General features: G+C 57.4%; 2 protein-coding genes across 3 annotated transcripts in view; both read left to right on the forward strand.

Moving 5' to 3' along the window:
- Window positions 1-18027, forward strand: part of LOC134568478 (oocyte zinc finger protein XlCOF6.1-like) — a 377963-nt gene that overhangs the window by 343791 nt on the left and 16145 nt on the right. The window lies entirely within an intron of this gene.
- Window positions 1-18027, forward strand: part of LOC134568473 (oocyte zinc finger protein XlCOF7.1-like) — a 217856-nt gene that overhangs the window by 26202 nt on the left and 173627 nt on the right. For both annotated transcript variants that reach the window (XM_063427084.1, XM_063427083.1), the window contains exon 2: window positions 7507-7673. The gene's annotated coding sequence lies outside the window, so the exon portion shown is untranslated. The remainder of the gene's footprint in view (window positions 1-7506; window positions 7674-18027) is intronic.

Consider the following 18027-nt stretch of genomic DNA (forward strand, 5'->3'; position numbering starts at 1 on the left):
GGGGGGGGAGATAGAAGGCGAGGGGGGGAACATGGGGGGGGGGGGGGAGATAGAAGGCGAGGGGGGGAACATGGGGGGGGGGGGGGAGATAGAAGGCGAGGGGGGGAACATGGGGGGGGGGGGGAGATAGAAGGCGAGGGGGGGAACATGGGGGGGGGGGGGGAGATAGAAGGCGAGGGGGGGAACATGGGGGGGGGGGGGGAGATAGAAGGCGAGGGGGGGAACATGGGGGGGGGGGGGAGATAGAAGGCGAGGGGGGGAACATGGGGGGGGGGGGGGAGATAGAAGGCGAGGGGGGGAACATGGGGGGGGGGGAGATAGAAGGCGAGGGGGGGAACATGGGGGGGGGGGGAGATAGAAGGCGAGGGGGGGAACATGGGGGGGGGGGGGGAGATAGAAGGCGAGGGGGGGAACATGGGGGGGGGGGGGGAGATAGAAGGCGAGGGGGGGAACATGGGGGGGGGGGGGGAGATAGAAGGCGAGGGGGGGAACATGGGGGGGGGGGGGGAGATAGAAGGCGAGGGGGGGAACATGGGGGGGGGGGGGGAGATAGAAGGCGAGGGGGGGAACATGGGGGGGGGGGGAGATAGAAGGCGAGGGGGGGAACATGGGGGGGGGGGGGGAGATAGAAGGCGAGGGGGGGAACATGGGGGGGGGGGGAGATAGAAGGCGAGGGGGGGAACATGGGGGGGGGGGGGGAGATAGAAGGCGAGGGGGGGAACAGGGGGGGGGGGGGGAGATAGAAGGCGAGGGGGGGAACATGGGGGGGGGGGGGGAGATAGAAGGCGAGGGGGGGAACAGGGGGGGGGGGGGAGATAGAAGGCGAGGGGGGGAACAGGGGGGGGGGGGGGGAGATAGAAGGCGAGGGGGGGAACAGGGGGGGGGGGGGGAGATAGAAGGCGAGGGGGGGAACATGGGGGGGGGGGGGGAGATAGAAGGCGAGGGGGGAACATGGGGGGGGGGGGGGAGATAGAAGGCGAGGGGGGGAACATGGGGGGGGGGGGGGAGATAGAAGGCGAGGGGGGGAACATGGGGGGGGGGGGGGAGATAGAAGGCGAGGGGGGGAACATGGGGGGGGGGGGGGAGATAGAAGGCGAGGGGGGGAACATGGGGGGGGGGGGGGAGATAGAAGGCGAGGGGGGGAACATGGGGGGGGGGGGGAGATAGAAGGCGAGGGGGGGAACATGGGGGGGGGGGGGAGATAGAAGGCGAGGGGGGGAACATGGGGGGGGGGGGGGAGATAGAAGGCGAGGGGGGGAACATGGGGGGGGGGGGGGAGATAGAAGGCGAGGGGGGGAACATGGGGGGGGGGGGGGAGATAGAAGGCGAGGGGGGGAACATGGGGGGGGGGGGGGAGATAGAAGGCGAGGGGGGGAACATGGGGGGGGGGGGGGAGATAGAAGGCGAGGGGGGGAACATGGGGGGGGGGGGGGAGATAGAAGGCGAGGGGGGGAACATGGGGGGGGGGGGGGAGATAGAAGGCGAGGGGGGGAACATGGGGGGGGGGGGGAGATAGAAGGCGAGGGGGGGAACATGGGGGGGGGGGGGGAGATAGAAGGCGAGGGGGGGAACATGGGGGGGGGGGGGGAGATAGAAGGCGAGGGGGGGAACATGGGGGGGGGGGGGGAGATAGAAGGCGAGGGGGGGAACATGGGGGGGGGGGGGAGATAGAAGGCGAGGGGGGGAACATGGGGGGGGGGGGGGAGATAGAAGGCGAGGGGGGGAACATGGGGGGGGGGGGGGAGATAGAAGGCGAGGGGGGGAACATGGGGGGGGGGGGGGAGATAGAAGGCGAGGGGGGGAACATGGGGGGGGGGGGGGAGATAGAAGGCGAGGGGGGGAACATGGGGGGGGGGGGGGAGATAGAAGGCGAGGGGGGGAACATGGGGGGGGGGGGGAGATAGAAGGCGAGGGGGGGAACATGGGGGGGGGGGGGAGATAGAAGGCGAGGGGGGGAACATGGGGGGGGGGGGGAGATAGAAGGCGAGGGGGGGAACATGGGGGGGGGGGGGAGATAGAAGGCGAGGGGGGGAACATGGGGGGGGGGGGGAGATAGAAGGCGAGGGGGGGAACATGGGGGGGGGGGGGAGATAGAAGGCGAGGGGGGGAACATGGGGGGGGGGGGGAGATAGAAGGCGAGGGGGGGAACATGGGGGGGGGGGGGGAGATAGAAGGCGAGGGGGGGAACATGGGGGGGGGGGGGAGATAGAAGGCGAGGGGGGGAACATGGGGGGGGGGGGGGAGATAGAAGGCGAGGGGGGGAACATGGGGGGGGGGGGGAGATAGAAGGCGAGGGGGGGAACATGGGGGGGGGGGGGGAGATAGAAGGCGAGGGGGGGAACATGGGGGGGGGGGGGGAGATAGAAGGCGAGGGGGGGAACATGGGGGGGGGGGGGAGATAGAAGGCGAGGGGGGGAACATGGGGGGGGGGGGGGAGATAGAAGGCGAGGGGGGGAACATGGGGGGGGGGGGGAGATAGAAGGCGAGGGGGGGAACATGGGGGGGGGGGGGAGATAGAAGGCGAGGGGGGGAACATGGGGGGGGGGGGGAGATAGAAGGCGAGGGGGGGAACATGGGGGGGGGGGGGGAGATAGAAGGCGAGGGGGGGAACATGGGGGGGGGGGGGAGATAGAAGGCGAGGGGGGGAACATGGGGGGGGGGGGGAGATAGAAGGCGAGGGGGGGAACATGGGGGGGGGGGGGAGATAGAAGGCGAGGGGGGGAACATGGGGGGGGGGGGGAGATAGAAGGCGAGGGGGGGAACATGGGGGGGGGGGGGGAGATAGAAGGCGAGGGGGGGAACATGGGGGGGGGGGGGAGATAGAAGGCGAGGGGGGGAACATGGGGGGGGGGGGGAGATAGAAGGCGAGGGGGGGAACATGGGGGGGGGGGGGAGATAGAAGGCGAGGGGGGGAACATGGGGGGGGGGGGGAGATAGAAGGCGAGGGGGGGAACATGGGGGGGGGGGGGAGATAGAAGGCGAGGGGGGGAACATGGGGGGGGGGGGGGAGATAGAAGGCGAGGGGGGGAACATGGGGGGGGGGGGGAGATAGAAGGCGAGGGGGGGAACATGGGGGGGGGGGGGAGATAGAAGGCGAGGGGGGGAACATGGGGGGGGGGGGGAGATAGAAGGCGAGGGGGGGAACATGGGGGGGGGGGGGAGATAGAAGGCGAGGGGGGGAACATGGGGGGGGGGGGGGAGATAGAAGGCGAGAGGGGGGAACATGGGGGGGGGGGGGAGATAGAAGGCGAGGGGGGGAACATGGGGGGGGGGGGGGAGATAGAAGGCGAGGGGGGGAACATGGGGGGGGGGGGGAGATAGAAGGCGAGGGGGGGAACATGGGGGGGGGGGGGGGAGATAGAAGGCGAGGGGGGGAACATGGGGGGGGGGGGGAGATAGAAGGCGAGGGGGGGAACATGGGGGGGGGGGGGGGAGATAGAAGGCGAGGGGGGGAACATGGGGGGGGGGGGGAGATAGAAGGCGAGGGGGGGAACATGGGGGGGGGGGGGGAGATAGAAGGCGAGGGGGGGAACATGGGGGGGGGGGGGGAGATAGAAGGCGAGGGGGGGAACATGGGGGGGGGGGGGGGAGATAGAAGGCGAGGGGGGGAACATGGGGGGGGGGGGGGAGATAGAAGGCGAGGGGGGAACATGGGGGGGGGGGGGAGATAGAAGGCGAGGGGGGGAACATGGGGGGGGGGGGGAGATAGAAGGCGAGGGGGGGAACATGGGGGGGGGGGGGGAGATAGAAGGCGAGGGGGGGAACATGGGGGGGGGGGGGGAGATAGAAGGCGAGGGGGGGAACATGGGGGGGGGGGGGGAGATAGAAGGCGAGGGGGGGAACATGGGGGGGGGGGGGAGATAGAAGGCGAGGGGGGGAACATGGGGGGGGGGGGGGAGATAGAAGGCGAGGGGGGGAACATGGGGGGGGGGGGGGAGATAGAAGGCGAGGGGGGGAACATGGGGGGGGGGGGGGAGATAGAAGGCGAGGGGGGGAACATGGGGGGGGGGGGGGAGATAGAAGGCGAGGGGGGGAACATGGGGGGGGGGGGGGAGATAGAAGGCGAGGGGGGGAACATGGGGGGGGGGGGGAGATAGAAGGCGAGGGGGGGAACATGGGGGGGGGGGGGGAGATAGAAGGCGAGGGGGGGAACATGGGGGGGGGGGGGAGATAGAAGGCGAGGGGGGGAACATGGGGGGGGGGGGGGAGATAGAAGGCGAGGGGGGGAACATGGGGGGGGGGGGAGATAGAAGGCGAGGGGGGGAACATGGGGGGGGGGGGGAGATAGAAGGCGAGGGGGGGAACATGGGGGGGGGGGGGAGATAGAAGGCGAGGGGGGGAACATGGGGGGGGGGGGGAGATAGAAGGCGAGGGGGGGAACATGGGGGGGGGGGGGGAGATAGAAGGCGAGGGGGGGAACATGGGGGGGGGGGGGGGAGATAGAAGGCGAGGGGGGGAACATGGGGGGGGGGGGGGAGATAGAAGGCGAGGGGGGGAACATGGGGGGGGGGGGGGAGATAGAAGGCGAGGGGGGGAACATGGGGGGGGGGGGGAGATAGAAGGCGAGGGGGGGAACATGGGGGGGGGGGGAGATAGAAGGCGAGGGGGGGAACATGGGGGGGGGGGGGGAGATAGAAGGCGAGGGGGGGAACATGGGGGGGGGGGGGAGATAGAAGGCGAGGGGGGGAACATGGGGGGGGGGGGAGATAGAAGGCGAGGGGGGGAACATGGGGGGGGGGGGGAGATAGAAGGCGAGGGGGGGAACATGGGGGGGGGGGGAGATAGAAGGCGAGGGGGGGAACATGGGGGGGGGGGGGAGATAGAAGGCGAGGGGGGGAACATGGGGGGGGGGGGGGAGATAGAAGGCGAGGGGGGGAACATGGGGGGGGGGGGGAGATAGAAGGCGAGGGGGGGAACATGGGGGGGGGGGGGAGATAGAAGGCGAGGGGGGGAACATGGGGGGGGGGGGAGATAGAAGGCGAGGGGGGGAACATGGGGGGGGGGGGAGATAGAAGGCGAGGGGGGGAACATGGGGGGGGGGGGAGATAGAAGGCGAGGGGGGGAACATGGGGGGGGGGGGAGATAGAAGGCGAGGGGGGGAACATGGGGGGGGGGGGAGATAGAAGGCGAGGGGGGGAACATGGGGGGGGGGGAGATAGAAGGCGAGGGGGGGAACATGGGGGGGGGGGGGAGATAGAAGGCGAGGGGGGGAACATGGGGGGGGGGGGGGAGATAGAAGGCGAGGGGGGGAACATGGGGGGGGGGGGGGAGATAGAAGGCGAGGGGGGAACATGGGGGGGGGGGGGAGATAGAAGGCGAGGGGGGGAACATGGGGGGGGGGGGGGAGATAGAAGGCGAGGGGGGGAACATGGGGGGGGGGGGGGAGATAGAAGGCGAGGGGGGGAACATGGGGGGGGGGGGGGAGATAGAAGGCGAGGGGGGGAACATGGGGGGGGGGGGGAGATAGAAGGCGAGGGGGGGAACATGGGGGGGGGGGGGGAGATAGAAGGCGAGGGGGGGAACATGGGGGGGGGGGGGAGATAGAAGGCGAGGGGGGGAACATGGGGGGGAGGGGGGGAACATGGGGGGGGGGGGAGATAGAAGGCGAGGGGGGGAACATGGGGGGGGGGGGGGAGATAGAAGGCGAGGGGGGGAACATGGGGGGGGGGGAGATAGAAGGCGAGGGGGGGAACATGGGGGGGGGGGAGATAGAAGGCGAGGGGGGGAACATGGGGGGGGGGGGAGATAGAAGGCGAGGGGGGGAACATGGGGGGGGGGGAGATAGAAGGCGAGGGGGGGAACATGGGGGGGGGGGAGATAGAAGGCGAGGGGGGGAACATGGGGGGGGGGGGAGATAGAAGGCGAGGGGGGGAACATGGGGGGGGGGGGGGAGATAGAAGGCGAGGGGGGGAACATGGGGGGGGGGGGGAGATAGAAGGCGAGGGGGGGAACATGGGGGGGGGGGGGAGATAGAAGGCGAGGGGGGGAACATGGGGGGGGGGGGAGATAGAAGGCGAGGGGGGGAACATGGGGGGGGGGGGGAGATAGAAGGCGAGGGGGGGAACATGGGGGGGGGGGGGGAGATAGAAGGCGAGGGGGGGAACATGGGGGGGGGGGGGAGATAGAAGGCGAGGGGGGGAACATGGGGGGGGGGGGGAGATAGAAGGCGAGGGGGGGAACATGGGGGGGGGGGGGAGATAGAAGGCGAGGGGGGGAACATGGGGGGGGGGGGAGATAGAAGGCGAGGGGGGGAACATGGGGGGGAGGGGGGGAACATGGGGGGGGGGGGAGATAGAAGGCGAGGGGGGGAACATGGGGGGGGGGGGAGATGGGGGGGGGGGAGATAGAAGGCGAGGGGGGGAACATGGGGGGGGGGGGGAGATAGAAGGCGAGGGGGGGAACATGGGGGGGGGGGGGAGATAGAAGGCGAGGGGGGGAACATGGGGGGGGGGGGGAGATAGAAGGCGAGGGGGGGAACATGGGGGGGGGGGGGGAGATAGAAGGCGAGGGGGGGAACATGGGGGGGGGGGGGGAGATAGAAGGCGAGGGGGGGAACATGGGGGGGGGGGGGGAGATAGAAGGCGAGGGGGGGAACATGGGGGGGGGGGGGGAGATAGAAGGCGAGGGGGGGAACATGGGGGGGGGGGGAGATAGAAGGCGAGGGGGGGAACATGGGGGGGGGGGGAGATAGAAGGCGAGGGGGGGAACATGGGGGGGGGGGGAGATAGAAGGCGAGGGGGGGAACATGGGGGGGGGGGGGGAGATAGAAGGCGAGGGGGGGAACATGGGGGGGGGGGGGGAGATAGAAGGCGAGGGGGGGAACATGGGGGGGGGGGGGGAGATAGAAGGCGAGGGGGGGAACATGGGGGGGGGGGGGAGATAGAAGGCGGGGGGGGGGAGATAGAAGGCGAGGGGGGGAACATGGGGGGGGGGGGGGAGATAGAAGGCGAGGGGGGGAACATGGGGGGGGGGGGGGGAGATAGAAGGCGAGGGGGGGAACATGGGGGGGGGGGGGAGATAGAAGGCGAGGGGGGGAACATGGGGGGGGGGGGGGAGATAGAAGGCGAGGGGGGGAACATGGGGGGGGGGGGAGATAGAAGGCGGGGGGGGGGAGATAGAAGGCGAGGGGGGGAACATGGGGGGGGGGGGGGAGATAGAAGGCGAGGGGGGGAACATGGGGGGGGGGGGGGAGATAGAAGGCGAGGGGGGGAACATGGGGGGGGGGGGGAGATAGAAGGCGAGGGGGGGAACATGGGGGGAGAAGTAGATCATGTGGCAGACTTATGCGATGGATCTTGTATGTTGTATTAATTGACCCCAGCAGCATTCTTATGTATGCATGTTTAGAAGAGTGCAGGCATATTGGTTTCATGATATATATAGATATAGTTATATTCATTCACAAATAATACAGTCACACAAATCACTTGCACACTACTGTCCCTTGTATACCACTCCTAGGTCCAGTCCTTTATATTTGATCCTCAATATACTTTTCTATTTTAGGTTATCTCTATTCTCCATGCTTTGGTAAGCACGATCTGTGCATTTGTCTCACGGCCCTCACCACTGTATACTTGTTACCTAGCAACCATTCCCTCGACACGTCGTCACGTGACCTTCTGTAATCACTTCCGGGTCGGAACTGTACGGGAGAGGTTCACTTACTATTGGTAAGTACACCTTACACTTTTTCGATATATTTCCAGTTTGCTGTATGTCACATTGATCTTGAGAAACACTCGAATGGGTCGAAACGTTGATCAAGCACTTGTTTGATTTAATGTCTAAATAAACACTACTTTAATTGTGACAGAGCCTTTAGAGTGCACCCTTCCTTCAAGTTTCTCTCGATATATATATATATATATATATATATATATATATATTTAAATTAGGCTGCACTCACAGTCTTCCTTAGAAAAGGTTTCCTTTATTCAAACATATAGAGCGACGTTTCAGTCCCTCAGGGACATTACTCAGGATCTTGATCCTGAGCAAAGTCCCTGAGTGGACTGAAACATCGCTCTATATGTTTGAATAAAGGAAACCTTTTCTAAGGAAGACGCGAGTGCAGCCTATTTTCCCTAAACGTCCAAGCGACAGTCATAACAAGTGGGATGTAGTTGCCTATAACGGAACCTTCCGTTAATAGACGTGTAACGGACCGTTTCAGCATAAAAGGGGAAAAATTCGTTTAGGCGATAATCCCCTTTTTGAGAGACAGGCACAGCTACTGCAGAACACCAAACTCCCGAACTGGATACAAGATAACACTCCGAACTGGAACAGCTGAACAAGAAAAGCATACAATCCGCTTACACTCCTGGCAGTCAGCATACAATCCAATTCCCCCCAAGAACTAGACGACACTTCATTTTGAGGGTTAAGCAGGAACTGAGGACTGGCTCATCCAGCCTGGCTTTTATTTCCAACTCACACATACAGGCCACACCCAGGGGGAGGCATAAAATAACCAATCACATACATGGTTCAGCCCACAGATCCCCTCCCCTCAGATAACAGTAAACCCAATTATACAGAACACATTTTTAACCAAGTTCTGGATGTACCCCAAAAACAGGGGGCCCTTATTCAGGGGGACAACATATCCAAAAATCAGTTCATTCGGATAAACGGTTTGGGAGATATAGGGTTCCAAAGATTTGACCGACCGCATGGGTAAAGTATCCGAAAACAGTTCCATGCATTTTGGCCCTGCGTCGGTCACAGACAAGGGAATGAAAACAGGCGAATTGCCTGTGTTATAGAGCCTGGAGAGGGTTTGAATGAATTCCCTTGTTTGTGGGGTTCTTTCTACCGAACGGCGGGCCATTCGGTAGTTTCTATACGAATTTCTGGAAGTATGGAGGTCTCAGCGGTGTTTGCCTAGTCGAGTGTCCGATTTTAGTTCCAGACACTCGACGGCAAAACACCGCTGTTCGGGAGTTTAAGATGGCCGCCGCCACGTGTTCGTTTCCCGAATGGCGGCCACCCAGAGGACAAAGAATACATTATACTGATTGCCAATTACCCGTTTGCAACAATGTTGCAAACGGTAATTGGAGGCACACTTATTCCTGGGTGGTCTGGTTGTTCGGTAGTTTCACTCAATATACTGAATGGAGTGATTCTACCGAACAATCAGGTGAATGCTGCATACATATAACCCAGGTTAACTGAACACATAAATGCATACATGATATTAAAGGACTAAAGGCAGTATTACTGTAATATGCTCCACAGTCTTAAAGGTACAGTATCCCAAAAGTCCCAATAGGTCCACAGATGGCCCTAAAAGGCCCAGTAGCAGTAATATAAACTATTACATGCCCAAATATAGTTTTTACAGTGCAATATGTCCAGGGGCCATAGTCGCAGGGCAGGAGGCTAGCAACAAGGCTTCTCCAGTTCACAGTGGCGAAGTTGGTTTTGCCACAATTCTCCCCTTTACCAATTAGACTAACAGGGTACCTGACCTCCTGCCGGTCAGTGCCCTGGTTAGTCCAGCAACCCACCCACAAAACAGAAACAGCAGAGCAGCCCACCCACAATAAACAGTTACTACACCTGGGTGAGGGAGAATCTTGTCCAGGTTCAGGTGCCTCACCACGGCTGTGTGGGGGACTGGTAGGCTGCCTTGGTGGGTTGCTGAGGGGGCAGAGACCAGTGGTACTCTGTCCTGTTGCCCGCACTACCACGGGAGTAGTCTGGTGGGAGCCTGGTTGCTGGAGACCGACTGTCTCCCCTTTGGATATATCGCTCTGTGGCTGGGGGACAGGACCGACCGTCCCTACCCCTGGTGCTGTAAGTGCAGAGACTACGGTCCCATCTGCACGGATGTGGGGCTTAACATCTCCCCTTGGTGGGTTAGGCTGCCGCTGGAGAGAGGGTGTAACAAGCTCCTCTCTCTGGACGGTAAACTGCCGCTGGGGAGAGGGGTTAGCAGGCTCCTCTCCCTGCCACTCTTTCTGCTGGTGGAAAGGGGGACCAGCTGTCTCCCCTTTCATTCTCTTGTCCGGCTGCTGGGGTGCGAGACTGACTGTCTCTGCTCCCTGCAGGACACACTGCCGCTGGGGAGGAAGGACGGCACCTTCTGCTCCCTGGGTTACACACTGCCGCTGGGGAGGATGGACGACACCATCAGCTCCCTGGGGTACACACTGTTGCTGGGGAGGAAGGACGGCACCTTCGGCTCCCTGGGGTACACACTGCCGCTGGAGAGCAAGGACGGCACCTTCTGCTCCCTGGGTTACACACTGCCGCTGGGGAGGAAGGACTGCACCCTCTGCTCCCTGGGACACACACTGCCGCTGGGGAGGATGGACGACACCATCAGCTCCCAGGGGTACACACTGCCGCTGGGGAGGAAGGACGATACCTTCTGCTCCCTGGGGTACACACTGCCGCTGGGGAGGAAGGACGATACCTTCTGCTCCCTGGGACACACACTGCCGCTGGGGAGGAAGGACGGCACCTTCGGCTCCCTGGGTTACACGCTGCCGCTGGGGAGGATGGACGACACCATCAGCTCCCTGGGTTACACACTGCCGCTGGGGAGGATGGACGACACCATCAGCTCCCTGGGGTACACACTGCCGCTGGGGAGGAAGGACTGCACCTTCTGCTCCCTGGGACACACACTGCCGCTGGGGAGGATGGACGACACCATCAGCTCCCTGGGTTACACACTGCCGCTGGGGAGGGAGGACTGCACCTTCTGCTCCCTGGGACACACACTGCCGCTGGGGAGGATGGACGACACCATCAGCTCCCTGGGGTACACACTGCCGCTGGGAGGAAGGACGGCACCTTCTGCTCCCTGGGTTACACACTGCCGCTGGGGAGGATGGACGACACCATCAGCTCCCTGGGGTACACACTGCCGCTGGGGATCTGGGCCGACTGCCCAGCCTCCCTGTAGGGCTGGTAGAGAGACCTCGGTCCCATCTCCACCTGCCTGCTGGGGGCCTTTCCAGTACCACTCCATGCAGTCCTCTACTTTGGGTTTCTCTGGTTTGTGTTGGAGGATATCGGCTACCTCATCTCCTTGGCCATGTCTCACCATTAACAGGATGAAATCGTGCTCGAGATCACGTGACCTCTGGTTCTCTTGAAGCAGTTGCTGCACAGCTGCATCAACAATCTCCTTCCGGGGATTCGGGCCATATTTGGCTATTCTCCTCAGTACCTCAGTATCAAAATCTACGCCTTCATATCGATAGAACATGACTGCTGGTGGGGACGCTGTACGAGTACTGGCGTTGCACGAATACCGCTCTCTGTCTGGTTGTCTCCATCCTTCGTGAACCGAACGTAGACCGCCCTGAAGGGGTCAATTAGCCTGCGGTTAACCGCAGCGTTCTGATTGAGGACACACGCCGTAGCGTAGGTGGTCCTCATTCGGGAGTTTGAGTACGGTGAACATAGTCGACGAACGAGGCCACCCTGAGGCAGTCAATTAAGGTTGTGGTTAACCGCAAACCGCAACTTCCCGGTGGTCGCCCGTTCGGTTGTTTCAAAGGGGAAAAAGGTTAAGTGGCGGCAAACGCCAAGTGCCGGGTGGGCTGAGTTCGTATGCATGAATTTGTAATCCTGGGAGTTTGTGTAATGGGGTATAGATGATAATAATACCGAAGGAACCGGCTTTGGTAACTTAGAATAGTGTAATCCAATACTGGTCTGTGGAGTGTCCGTAACAGTCCCGAACGGACCGGTGTTCGTATGCCCGATGATAAGGGCGGTCGGCAGTTTCAGCGGTGTTCGGTAGAAAAAGTGTCTGTAGTTCCATAAGTTCATCGTCGAACACCGCTGTTCATTTGCGTGTTTAAAATGGCCGTCGCCTTGTGGTCGACATACGAACGACGACCACCCTGCATACGGTTCCAATTAAGAGGTGTCTGCGGTCAACCACAACTTTCTAATTGAGGCCAATAGGTTAACCAGCAGCACACTTCTCTTCTAAGTGGCCGTCCGTTCGGTAGTTTGATTTGGTATAAACTGAAATAAACGAACAGGGACATACGGGCAGGTAATTACCACGAATGTATAACAAAATAGACGAACCAGCAGATAGTACTTAGACAGATGGATCTGTCACATATGGGATGGGAGACAAACTAAAAACCTCAGGTGCCGTAAGTTCCCCCCCCCCCCTCCAAAAAAAGCAACCAATTCCTAATAGCCTCGGTATCCATATAAAACGCACGAGCACGTTTAAGGTAAGTACATACTGGTTTATTTTTCAGCAAGCTTGTACCAAAATGTAAGGGCTCTTTCCAAGTAAGGAAAAGGCTGCATCCTGCGTAGGCTGGTCTGAGTATTGCAGAAAGCCTTGGTTTCCTATAATGCCTGTGAAAGTCGACCTCATTGAACAGGCACAAAGCTTGCCCTGTGTCAACGATAACAGAAAAAGAATGTACACACAGGTTGTGATTCATCTCCTCTACCAGCAAATGCATGTGCATGTTGTTTCTTATGTTTTGGTGAAAAATTACCCACCTATGTACTCCTAACTGCCTGTTGGTGTGCAATGTACAGCCTAAATGCCTATTTGTGTGCAATGCTCAGGCCCGCCTATGTACAGACTAAATGCATGTTTGTGTGCAATGTTCAGACCACCTACAGGTGATGCTCAAAAAATTAGAATATCGTGCAAAACTTTTATTTCAGTAATGCAACGTAAAAGGAGAAACTAATATATGAGATAGACGCATTACATGCAAAGCAAGATAGTTCAAGCCGTGATTTGTCATAAGTGCGATGATTATGGCTTACAGTTCATGAAAACCCCAAATCCACAATCTCAGTAAATTAGAATATTACATGCAGTCAATAAAACAAGGAGTGTACATAGAACAATATCTGACCTCTGAAAAGTATAAGCATGCATATGGACTCAGTACTTGGTTTGGACCCCTTTTGCAGCAATTACTGCCTCAATGCGGCGTGGCATGGAAGCTATCAGCCTGTGGCACTGCTGTGGTGTTATGGAAGACCAGGATGCTTCAATAGCGACCTTTAGCTCTTCTGCATTGTTCGGTCTCATGTTTCTCTTGGCAATGCCCCAAAGATTCTCTATGAGGTTCAGGTCAGGCGAGTTTGTTGGCCAGTCAAGCACAGTAATCCCACAGTCATTGAACCAGGCTTTGGTGCTTTTGGTAGTGTGGGCAGGTGCCAAGTCATGCTGAAAAATGAAGTCAGCATAAAGTTCGTCTGTGGAAGGAAGCATGAAGTGCTCCAAAATCTCCTGGTAGACTGCTGCGTTGACCCTGGACTTAATGAAGCACAGTGGACCAACACCAGCAGATGACATGGCTCCCCAAATCAACACAGACTGTGGAACCTTCACACTGGACTTCAAAGCATCGAGCAGTGTGTGCCTCTCCATTCTTTCTCCAGACTCTGGGTTCTTGGTTTCCAAATGAGATGCAAAAGTTGCTCTCATCAGAAAAGAGGACTTTGGACTACTGAGCAACAGACCAGGTCTGTTTTTCTTTAGCTTTGGTATGACACCTCTGATGTTGTTTGTTTTTCAGGTGTGGCGTGACAAAAGGAATATGACATCTGAAGCCCATGTCCAGGATCCGTCTGTGTGTGGTGGCTCTTGATGCACTGACTCCAGCCTCAATCCACTCCTTGTTAAAGTCCCCAACACATTTGAATGGCCTTTTCCTGACAATCCTCTCCAGGCTGTGGTCATCCCTGCTGCTTGAGGACCTTTTTCTTCAACACTTTTCCCTTCCACATAACTTTCTATTAATGTGCTTTCATACCGCATTTTGGGAACATCCAACTTCCTTCGCAATTACCTTTTGAGGCTTTCCCACCTTATGGAGGGTGTCAATTACGGTTTTCTGCACAACTGTCAGGTCAGCAGTCTTCCCCATGATTGTGATTCATACTGAACCAGACTGAGAGACCATTTAAAGGCTCAGACACCCTTTGCAGGTGTTATGGCTTACTTAGCTGATTAGAGTGGGACACTGTGAGCCTAGAATATTGCACCTTTTCACAATATTCTAATTTACTGAGATTGTGGATTTGGGGTTTTCATGAGCTGTAAGCCATAATCATCGCACTTATGACAAATCACAGCTTGAACTATCTTGCTTTGCATGTAATGTGTCTATCTCGTATATTAATTTCCCCTTTTACGTTGCATTACTGAAATAAATTCTACTGTTTTGAGTATCACCTGTATGTACAGGCTAACTGCATGTCTGTGGGCAGTGTTCAGACCACATCAGTTTGGGAGTCAACTGAGCTTTTATTCCAATGTCACCATTTTTATACAAGTCCCCATGCAAGGGGTTTCCATACTGGCATTGCAGGGGTTTTCCCCTTGTGGACTCTGTGGGAAACTTAACCTGCAAGGCTACTTCCCATCATGCATTGCTGTACTGGAGAGATAATTGCGCAAAATGAAAATTCAGGGCCGTAACCGAAAATTTAGGATGCCCTTGACCGAAAACCGAAACTGCCTTTTTGCCCAAATACTTTTAAAATACTTTTTTTTTCTTATGATTTTATTAATTTAATAAATGAAATATGAAAAACTACAAGCAAATTTGGTGTCTTTATCAGAAACTTTGACATATTTGTAAAGTCACTGAAAGAGGACTATGCCTCAGCTATAGATTAAAAAAAAAGGAAAGTGACTTAAAATATATAAACAGATACATCGATATTATATACACAATGCCACCCAAAGCTGTTAGTTTTAAAAAAAATACTAAATTGATGGGGTAAAAAAAAGACCTTTAAAATATGATAAGTGCATTCGGTATTAACCAGGTATTAGTGCATTATTGCCTTGGTATGTCATTTAAAGAAAAAAAAAATAGCTATTTCAGGAGCTAGTCAGATTGAAATAAAAATTCAATAAATATCAGCTGGCAATTCAAATATATATAAAACTCTGGTTGTTATTTCAATCTGACTAGCTCCTGGTACTGTGACCATAGTCCAGCTCAGTAGCCAAGGGAACATGGAAGTCAGTAGGGGTTAACCTCACCTCTGTTAACCCTGGTGCCACGCTAGGAGTTAGCTGGGGAGGGCAATTTGTACTTACCCCCTCCTCCTGTTGTTCCGGTGAGGGCAGTTGGGGATCTGGGCAGGCTGGCCAGCATCCCTGTAGGTCAGGCACAGAGACCAGTCTGGGGGATTGGTGTCTCCCCTTGTTAGGGGAAGCTGCCGCTGGGGAGAGGGGGTGCTGTGCTCCTCTCCCTGAAACACAGGCTGCCGCTGGAGAGGGTGACCGCCTGTCTCCACTCCCGTAACATTGTCCTGCTGCTGGAGAGAGGGACCAACTGTCTCTGCTCTCTGTAGGACACACTGCTGCTGGGGGGGAAGGACGACACCTTCGGCCCCCTGTAACTCACACTGTCGCTGGGGAGGAAGGACGACACCTTCGGCCCCCTGGGGTACACACTGCCGCTGGGGAGGAAGGACGGCACCTGGGGAGGAAGGACGGGAGGAAGGACGGCACCTCTCATGGAACGCTGTCCGCAAACCAGCTGATTCCATCCTGTTGTAGCCAGGGGCACTGCCCAATGGCTAGCGTTGCCCTCAATTGTAACTCCAAACGTTACCAGTGTCTCTGAGCTGCTTCTCCTCGCACTAGGACGCCATCCCACCGCTGCCACCAATGTAACGGAGCTCCGTGTACTCCGACCGAGTACCCTCCGTTGATGGATGCTCCTAGCGCTCTCAGAGGACTCCAAGCACTGCAGACGACACCACAACCACCGCAGGCTCCACAACCGCCGTAGCTTAACTGGAGCCGCGCCGTCATCCTTCCACCCTGGATCGGCTTCTGTCCTCCAGGACCGTGTGGGGAAGACCTCTCCTCCAGGAGAGCGTAACAGGAACAAGCTCTTAAAAGAGCTAAGTGATTAAGAGCTCAGGGGAATATGCAGCGCATAGCAATCCCCTGTGTGATATAGCAGTTCCCTCCAATAACGAGACAAGGCTACGTATTGAGGGTCAGAAGAGGTCTGAGGACTGGAACACCCAGCCTGCTTTTTATTAGGATAAGGTACACACAGGTCACTCCCAGGGGGAGGATGAAATTAACCAATAACAGCATAGTACAGCCCACAGGTTCCCTCCCCTCAGATAAACAGTTAAACCAATTATTACATACAATAAAAATACAGTTTTCACATACACACTGTAACTTTAAAACCATACATTCAATTTCAATAAAAGTTGCATACTCAGACTCAGCATACATCAAACATAAACACTTCCAAAAATCAGCCAAATCCCTCCAGTGGATCAAAAGTTAGCTGGAAGTCCTTTATGACCGACCGCAAGCACAATTTCCTGCCCAAAACAGTTCCATAGATTTGGGCTGTGCGGCCGGTCAATTTCATGCCGAAAAACGACTAAGTCCCATTTCGAACGGGACTTAGTCTCTGGAGCTGCAAGTTCAGTATGGGAGAAGGTAAGGGTCAGCGGTGTTCGGCAAAATGTGTAGCCGATTTTAGTTCCACAGAATCTTTAGCATACACCGCTGACCGCATTCGAATGACTAAAATGGCCGCCGCCACGTGTTCGGCTGCCGAATGGCGGCCACCCAGCGCTCGGCAATTAACCTGCAGTAACCTCACAGCCTGGGAGGTAAATTGCCTGCATACTTTAACTTCTGGGTGGTCCGCCTGTGTGGTACTTGGTTCAGTAAGCCCTATTTACTGAACCAAGTGGGAGAAAGCCAGGGGCAAGTTATTTTACAGGTCTGGGGACATAGTCTTAAAGGGGCATTGTTCAGCAAAGTCACAATATGTCCCCAGACGGTTCTTAAAGGGCCATACACACCCAATAAGAGTTAATACATTTTCAGGGGCACAATCTTCCAGGGGCCCTAGTCATGAGGCAGGAGGCTGGCAAACATGCTTCTCCACAATCCAGGGAAGCAGGGCAATTTCTCATTTAAAGGGACAGTTACAAATAGCAATTTGTAACAATGCACTAAAAGCGGACACTTTTACGTGCAGGCACCGCTGAGCCTCCAGCCCCCTGGTTCCTATTCGGGACAATTTAGCCAAACACCTGGAACTTCGGTAGTTTATTTTATGTGAATGTTTTAACCCAGATAGCTATGCCATGGAGCCTATTCGTGTAATTAAAGACTTTGGCTCCATGGCAATTAAACTGTACTTGTGTGATCTGAGTGCCATTCACCTAATAATGTGCGCTCCGTCCTAAGCTATCTGGGGATATGCAGAAATGTGTGTTTTATGTGTTAAATGTATCAGTATGTAATTTTATGTCTTTTACTGTCTTTTTGTCTGCCTTGTGGGTAATGGAGTTTGGCTCTGTCCTTGGAGATAATTAGATTCCTTCCCCAATTATCTCCAGGCCAGAGGGGAGGGATTGTGAGGCATTGTGGGAGGTAACTCATGTGTGATTGGTGTATTGTGTAATTGTTGTAAATCCCTCCCTTGCATGGGAGAATCCTTTATAAGCCAGTTGTGTGAATAAATCAGTGTTGTTCCTGTTTAACCCTCAAAGTGAAGTGTCGTCTCATTCTTGGGGGGAATTTGACTGTATGCCGATTGCCAGGAGTGTAAGCTGTTCGTAGGGCTTTTCCTGTTCGGCTGCTTCCAGGGTTCGTGTATCTGCTGTTCGAGAGTTGGTGAATACGTGCAGTTTGGAGTTCGGGAGATTGGGAGATTGGTGATTGCAGTAGCTGCTGGTCTATGGGAAAAGGGGATTATCGCCTAAATGTTTTTTTATCCTCTTGTGAGTGAAACGGTCCGTTACAATTGGTGGCAAGCGGCGGGATCGTTCCTACAACCAGAGGGCAGCTACAGGGCAACACCATTCCTTGGATTACAGATTGAGGGCAACGCTAGTACCCGTACAGCGACCCTATCTACAAAAGAACTAACTTCAGCAGAGCAAGCATGGCGTATGACTACACTCAGGAGGAGTTTGACAGAGAGGTTAATGAGGTGCTGTCTAACTTTGGACCCAACCCCCCGGAGAGAGCCGTGCAGCTCGCCAGGAAACTAGTAGGAG

The sequence above is a fragment of the Pelobates fuscus genome, chromosome 7, assembly GCF_036172605.1.
Source record: "Pelobates fuscus isolate aPelFus1 chromosome 7, aPelFus1.pri, whole genome shotgun sequence".
Classification (NCBI taxonomy): Eukaryota; Metazoa; Chordata; class Amphibia; order Anura; family Pelobatidae; genus Pelobates; species Pelobates fuscus.